Here is a 7,625-nt window from a genome sequence, read left to right as displayed (position 1 = left end):
TCGACACCTTGACAAATGTAATTCCATGTAGAAACATGCGTTTAAATAAAATATTTTACCAAAAAAGTTACCCACGCTTTAACTTGACAGACTGTACTGGGAGGATCCGAATGAATTGGTATACCGATTACGTTTAATGCTAGCGTCTCAGAAAGCTAGAAATCCAATTCACACTAACGAAATTATGTCAATTATCGAAGAACTACGTCAAGCTGGAATTATATATCTTGGATGTTAATCCAGATTTTCATCATTCGAAAGAAGCGCATCGATGTATTCGGACGTCATTCCAGGCGAGCAAAGAGTACAAGTCACGGTCCTCTTGGAACTGGCTTCAAAGTCACATCTGAAGGAAATTATGATATGAATAATAAGAGGCTGTGTAAAGTGGCAGAAGCTCAAGAGAAGTTTGATGATGTGAATCTGAACATCGTGCATGGATAGATATTTTGAATGATTTAGTTTTATCCTACAACCATACTAGACATTAGACTATTCGAATAAAACTAAAAGATGTTTCTAAGGAAAATAAGAAAAAATTGTTGTTTAATGAATACAAAAATTCCAGTGTAAAACAGACAGTTGAGAAAGCGAAATTTAAAGTTGGCGATAAAGTGCGCATAAGTGAATTTAAGCATGTTTTTGAGAAAGGCTACACACCGAATTGGAGAACTAAAATATTTACTGTAATCCGTGTTAAGAATACTGAAATAGTGACGTATATCCTTAAAAATGATCAAGGTAAAGCTATTGCATGTAGTTTTTATGAGCAAGAAGTAGGCAAAGTTACAAATTCTCGCGTCGAAGTTCTGGTAATTTCTCCATCAGCTTTTTCGTTGACTTACTCTTTCAATTGGTATAGTTCTTTCGTATATGAGATTTTGCATTTTTCACAGATGGTGATTTCACTTCACGACAGACACTTTCGGCGATGCTTTCAATGATGACCTCCTTTGTACGTTGACACAAGAACTGACTTCCTGGATAACAGCAAACGTTGTTTCTTGCAGTAAACATGGATAATAGTTTTGCGTTTCTTGAATTTCCTCCAAGGCCTGCAGTTTCACTGCTCAGGCGAGCTTTCCGTCTTTTTTAAATTCAGCACCGACAATAATTTGTTTTGTAAATGATGAGTTCAGGTTGTATGTGGTCGAATGTAACATTTGATTTTGTGGTGTATAAGGAATGATGAATATCTCACTGAAGGTTTTCACAGATTAAGCGATAATTGAAAAACTGCACACACTTATACATTTTTCTCCGCAAATTCAGTGGAGTTAAAGCGACCACCAAAATATACCATTTCAAGATGTTTATCTTCACAAGGCTTTTTTCATTTGCAAGAACAGATTTTCATCGTCTTCAAACAGTTTTGCCATTCTTTGAGGTAGAAAAACGGAGAATTTGTTTTCCATGATTACAAGCGTTATCGTTGCATATTTTTTTTGCCTCCTTAATGTCCGTTATTTCGTATCCCTCGTTAACTTCTAGGCCTGTCAGCTTCTTTGTTGGAAGAAAATCTTTACTGCGAGGGATTTTCTTTAATTCTATGAAATCCATTTTTTTTCTTCTCCTTCACTGTTGGTTATCTTCAAGATTCACAATTTAAAATTTCCTTGTTAGAGTTTGTAAATCGGTTCGCACTCGGGTGGCTTGTTTTAGTTCTTGAATGTTCTTTAGGAATACGTTTAAACGACTTTTTAGCGAAAACTTGTTTTTCTTCTTCACAATCTGGCATCCGATAACAAACTGAAGAAAGAGAAGAACCAGCCTCCTCTTATAGAAGCTTAGTTGGTCTATATTTAGATAGAAGCTTAGTTAGTCTATATTTAATGTTAAATACTCTTCTCTGTGCTGAGTGGGTTGTTCTTTTTTGTTCCTCTAACTTTATAGTTCTCAGTTTATTAAACACAACTAATGGATCAATTTCAGATCTAATTCCATTATGATATATAATATCGATTCTATTACACGTAATTTCTCTTAATTTATCTTGTTCAAATTTTAGTTTTATTCCTGTAACTATCATCGACTTTTCTTCATCAAATACGTAGTCTAGCTTTTTTAACCCTTAATTAAAAAAACAATTAATCTTTAAAAGTCTGAAATTTACTCGCAGGTATTAATTTATACGTGCGATTAATATCAATAGCTTGTTACTTATTTCAAGCTGAATTTTTCTTGACTTATTCAAAATCGTGTTCACAATCGAACCATTCATACTGATTGTTTTATTTATGTGCGTAGTTGTATTACTTACCTTTTGAGAACTGACAGATATACCTTTTTGAATTAAGATTGTATCGACCACGTTATATTTTAAATTTTTATTCACATCAGTTCCTTGACTCTGTTCCTGCTTGTATGCGTCTCACTTACCACCCGATCCAGTGTCCCCTTCAACCTGCTTCCTTTTAGGTGGCTCAGTAGCTTCGTCGTCCTAATTCTCCTCTATGTCTTCATTATCACCACCGTTCTGTGGTTTCATAGCGAGTAAGGCAGACTTGTCAGCAGTATCTCCGTTCTGCACGTTCTCAGTTACTATAGTGAAACTGAAATGCAACTAGTAGACGATGATAGAAGTCGCCGATTCATTTGACCCACTAAGGTATCGTTTACTTATTTACATTAGTCTCCACATTTGATTTACTGCTCCGAGTACTCATTTTGCTGTAAATATATTTATTTATCAGTATATGTTATTTATTTACTCTTAATAAAATCATTGTTTTCTTGAATCATTATTTAAACACTACATCAATTAATAATTGAAATTACACTTTATTTGTTACAACTGTTCGGTGCACTGCTTTAATACAGGCAAGGTTACGCGCCACAAGCGTACATTTATGACTATCTTGTGTCTACACACATTTCCGCAGATATATTTGCCAGAAAAGGGAGTTTCCTGACGTAACTTCTAAAAATAAGAATCTACAACTCTATTTAATGATTTTAACTAGGAACTAAATATCAATATGATTCTTCTAATGTTATAATTTAAATAATAAAGCTTATTTAATAAAGGGATGGGAAACTAAATAAGTTCGATTAGGATTGCATTTGAGCTTTAAAAGTATGCTTTTTAAACAAATTCAAAAGAACTAAAAGTAGTTACAAGTAGAAAACGTAGGGCTTATGTGTATTTAAAATAAGAGTAAAGTAGATATTTTCTTGTATAAAAATTGGATTTATTAATTATATACAATTGAAAATTTGTTATAAAAATAAACCGCAGGATTTCGCCGGTAGAGGGTGCTAATCTGATAAACTGCACCAAATAACCAGCAAGGCACCGAAGTCCCTCAATTGGAAGATATGACGAACTACTGGTCGGGTGTTTGGGGACAAATGAACAAATGCGATTCGCATACTGCGTGGTTTAAACTGGAGGAGGCAAGGGAAAGCAATAGCCCTGACCTGCAATTGATAAACATCACAGCTTTAAATGTTTCAGCGGTCTTGAAAAGGGTAAGTAATTGGAAAGCTTCAAGTCCGGACATGGTGCACAACTTCTGTTACAAGTACCTGACTAATGTGCATCTTGGGTTGGTAAGGTTTTTTCAGAAGATCATTGAGCAACTAGATCTGATGCCAGGCTTTTTGCTCGAGGATACTACGTATATGTTATCAAAAAAGCAGCTAATCGAAATCCATCTGACATTCGACTGATAGCCTGTCCTTCAAAAATTAATGAATGTCACACAGCTATCATTGCAAATAAGGTATATTCTCATTGCGACGAGGTTGACATTCTTATAGAAAAACAAAAAGGATGTTGTCAAAACTCGCCACGTGACTATTATTTTGAAATCCTAAAACTTTACAAAATGTGCCCACGCATTATTGACCTTTGGGGTACAAGAATTAAGAATTTTGATCGTAGACAACCCCGGATAAATAGAATAATACGCTTTACGACGAGTATATTTCAAGGAGAACCCTTCAGCGCACTATGGTTCTGTTTAGTGTTGGATCCATTGAGTGAAACACTAAACAGCATGTCTCATGGGTTCAGAATTAATGATAATGCGGATGGTCATCAAGTGACCCTTCTTTTTTTCATGTATGACCTAAAGCTGTACTCTAGTTAAACCCAGAAACTGCAGCAAGTAATCGATGTCATAAAGCAGTTTTCCAATTATATCCACATGGAGTTCGGACTAAATAAATTTAGAACAGTAAATTTAATCAGAGGGGAATTAGAGACCGCAGAATTAGAGAACGAATTTGAAACAAAATACCATATACCATATGCCATCCCTGTCCTCACGTACTCTTTCGGGCTCATAAAATGGTCTTACATTGACCTTGAAAAGTTAAACAGAATTGTTCGCGAAAGCCATCCATCACGAGCACCACAAAACGTGTTAGATCAAAATGAATTGGGTAGTGAGGCATTTAATATTTGGCTAAGAAAGGGTGTTTTATGTCCAGAGACGGACGGATTCGTCATTGGGATACAGGGCAAGGTTGTCCGCACCAGGAATTATCGCAAACACGTGTTACATCAAGACGTGGTTGACCGGTGCCGATTATGTGGAGATACCAACGAATCCATCGAGCACATTATTGATGGCTGCCGCACAATGGCTCAGAGAAAATATACGCACAGACATAATGATATAGCGGGTATTATACAACAACAACTTGTGAAAAAGCTTACATGATCGACATTGCTTGTCCGCTTAACCGAAATTTGCAGTTTACATATATACAACTAAGATCCACAAGTACAGCGAGCTAAGGCATGAAATAAAGACCATATGAAAGAATGTGAATCATGCCTCTATTTATCCCATTGTGATTTCGGCTACGAGAAATGTGCATGCAAGGTGCACTGAACATATTGAACATTTAGAAGTCAGTAGGGTATTGGCAGCAGCTGAGAAGGAGGTTTTATTAAACACTTGTCGCATTGTAAGAATCTTTCTTGACCATGAGCAAGCGAGCAACTAAGAACCCGTGGCGTGGCAGATGATAGCTCTAAGAAAGCATCCAGCGGTGACTGTTGACACCTCCAACGCTCGTGGACGCTTGTAATTGTATACCTACAACATTATCGCAGGAGGTTTTAAGCATCGAATTAAATTATTTGAGTTAACTTAAAACATGCTAATATAAGCATCCACTTGATTTAGTCCGCGACTCTGACGTATAACCGGGTTCACCCGAGTAAAAGTTTAATAAAACATTTAATTATCATATGTAAGAAAAATTTGTTGTACAACAGATTTTAAAAGAAATTGGGGTAAAGGGATGCATAGGATGCAGGAGGGGATCTATTTTTATGGAATTCAAGAATCAATCGTTATGAAAAGCTACAACGCGGGATTTCTGGAAGGAAGGGAGTTGCAAAAAAGATGGTTCTAAAACTTCTGATGTATGGGGTCGCGTACTGGCAATAGGAGTTGGGCAGACTGACCCATCTGGATAGGCAACATGACAAGAATGTGGGTAAGTCCTACCAAGAGATCCTCTTTCCCTACGGACACGCTGAAGTGATTACCTCACTCCGTGGTTTATTGTGCTGTTATCCCACTCATTGAGTGATAGAGAATATCCCTAGATAGGCCTAGTGGTTGTTGTGGTAGCTGGTGTTGATTTATTTGTCAAAATAAAAAAATGAGTTTTAAATTCATGTAGACTATTAAAAAATGTTAATGTGTACCGACTTAATTCATGAAGGTGTATGAAGGATATATATTTCTAGAAGGTAGCAACAAATCGGCATAAAATAAAATTTTCAAAAATAAACTATTCAACATTATTTACAAAAGTCGTTATTTACAAAAGTATAAGAATAATCTATGTTGTTTTATAATTACAGGTTAGAGAATCGTAATTTTCTACGCTACGTCTCTTCATATCAACAACTTTGCATGTCTTCTTTTATCACAAGTGACTACTTGATGAAAGCCAATAACTCGAGTCGACCAAGATTTTATTTCAATTGGTTCCTTACTGTCTTTCACAAGATAACGAAGGGAGGTAAAGTTTACAAGCCTAGACTTATCAAAATTTAAATTTATATCTTTAACCTTACATACTACTGAAACTGTGCCATTTGCAGCGAGAGCTATATATGCGTAAAACTTTGGTTCGCCGGAAACCTAAGTTATCGGATAAATTACTCAACAAAGATACAACATTTTCTAGTTTGCAGGTACGATATTTCTCATCTCGATTTCCGGGTTAAGTAGCATACGCAATAATTTTTCGTTAGTTCTTATAATCTCTATTTGCGGTAAACGACTTCGCTGACCACACTCGCCCCAGAAAGAGTTAAGGGATAATTTTGCCATGTATTGCAAACCAAGATTTTTATGAATTGTATCACGATCGAGTTTTATCCCTTTTGCCTGTTCCTATTGTCGTAAATATTCAACTTTTGAAGCCTCATCGATACAATGTGATGGCCAACCACTCACTTCTTGTTTAGTTTTCAAGAACATATTTAAATATGTTGTAAGTGGATGGATCATGTTGAACAATCCTGTATTGCCAAATTTCTGATATCTCTTTGATCTTCTAACCTAGTTCTATGGCTCTTTTTTTAATTCAAGCAAATCCAGGTGTCAAATACTCGCTGTGATCTATCTTCGTGCGATATTCACCCTGTTTAAGAGTTTCACAGAATGTACGCAGAGAGAAAACAATAATTTTCCATACATAATTTAGTTCTTTAAATGATTCACACTCATGAAAACTAACGTATAATGTTGAATGTCTCATAGAAAACATGCCTATCTTAGAGATAAAAGAATACAAAAAGACAAAATTTTATATTCAATATTCATAATATTTCTGTGACTTCATAATAAACTGAAATATTTCTCGCACAGCCGATTCGAGCAACTCTATGGAACAAATGGTTTTGTCAGGTTTGTAGTAGAATCATAATTCCATTTCGCTACTCTGTAAACCGAAATGTAAATAACTTTTATGTTTCCTACTTATAATTAAAAATTTTGAATTAGACTGCATTTCACCACCCTCGCTAGACTCTATATCGTCCTGACTCTCCTCTCGGCTGAGAGAATAGACGGCACAGAAGTTGAAGCAGTTTCTACGTACAAATAAATACCGTGTAAAAATATTTTTACCTCAAAAATTGATCATAAAAATTTTAATATTTAAAAAAAACTACATCTATTAGTAAAATATTATTTTTTTTTTCAATGAATTTGAAATTTCTGAATAAATTTTTTATTTTGAAGTAAATTTTTAAATTATTAAATAATAATAATGATAACATTAGCAAAAGAAACTTATGAATACTAGGGCTAACTAAGCTGTTTAGGAGGCGCGTGGCAACGTAGGGAAAGGTGGATTCAGACAGGGGCCATATGTTGTATACGCACATTAAAAAGAGACAGCACCAAGGACTGACAAAGAAACAGTTTTACCCTTGAGTGGAAGAGGGCTATGAAGATGATACCATTTTGATCTAGGGAATGACGGATTGAGTTTTGGAAAAAAGGTGAAACCAGCGGTCCAGGATCAGTTTGCCATGATCCTTCGTGAAATCGGTAAGACTTGAGCGATTGTCGGAAATAGAAAATACTGGAAAGAAGATATAATCTCTTTGAGAGAGAGGGTTAGGCCGGGGGGGGGGGGGGGGG

Source organism: Belonocnema kinseyi, chromosome 1, assembly GCF_010883055.1.
Source record: "Belonocnema kinseyi isolate 2016_QV_RU_SX_M_011 chromosome 1, B_treatae_v1, whole genome shotgun sequence".
NCBI lineage: Eukaryota > Metazoa > Arthropoda > Insecta > Hymenoptera > Cynipidae > Belonocnema > Belonocnema kinseyi.
Note: the sequence above shows the minus strand (reverse complement) of the source record.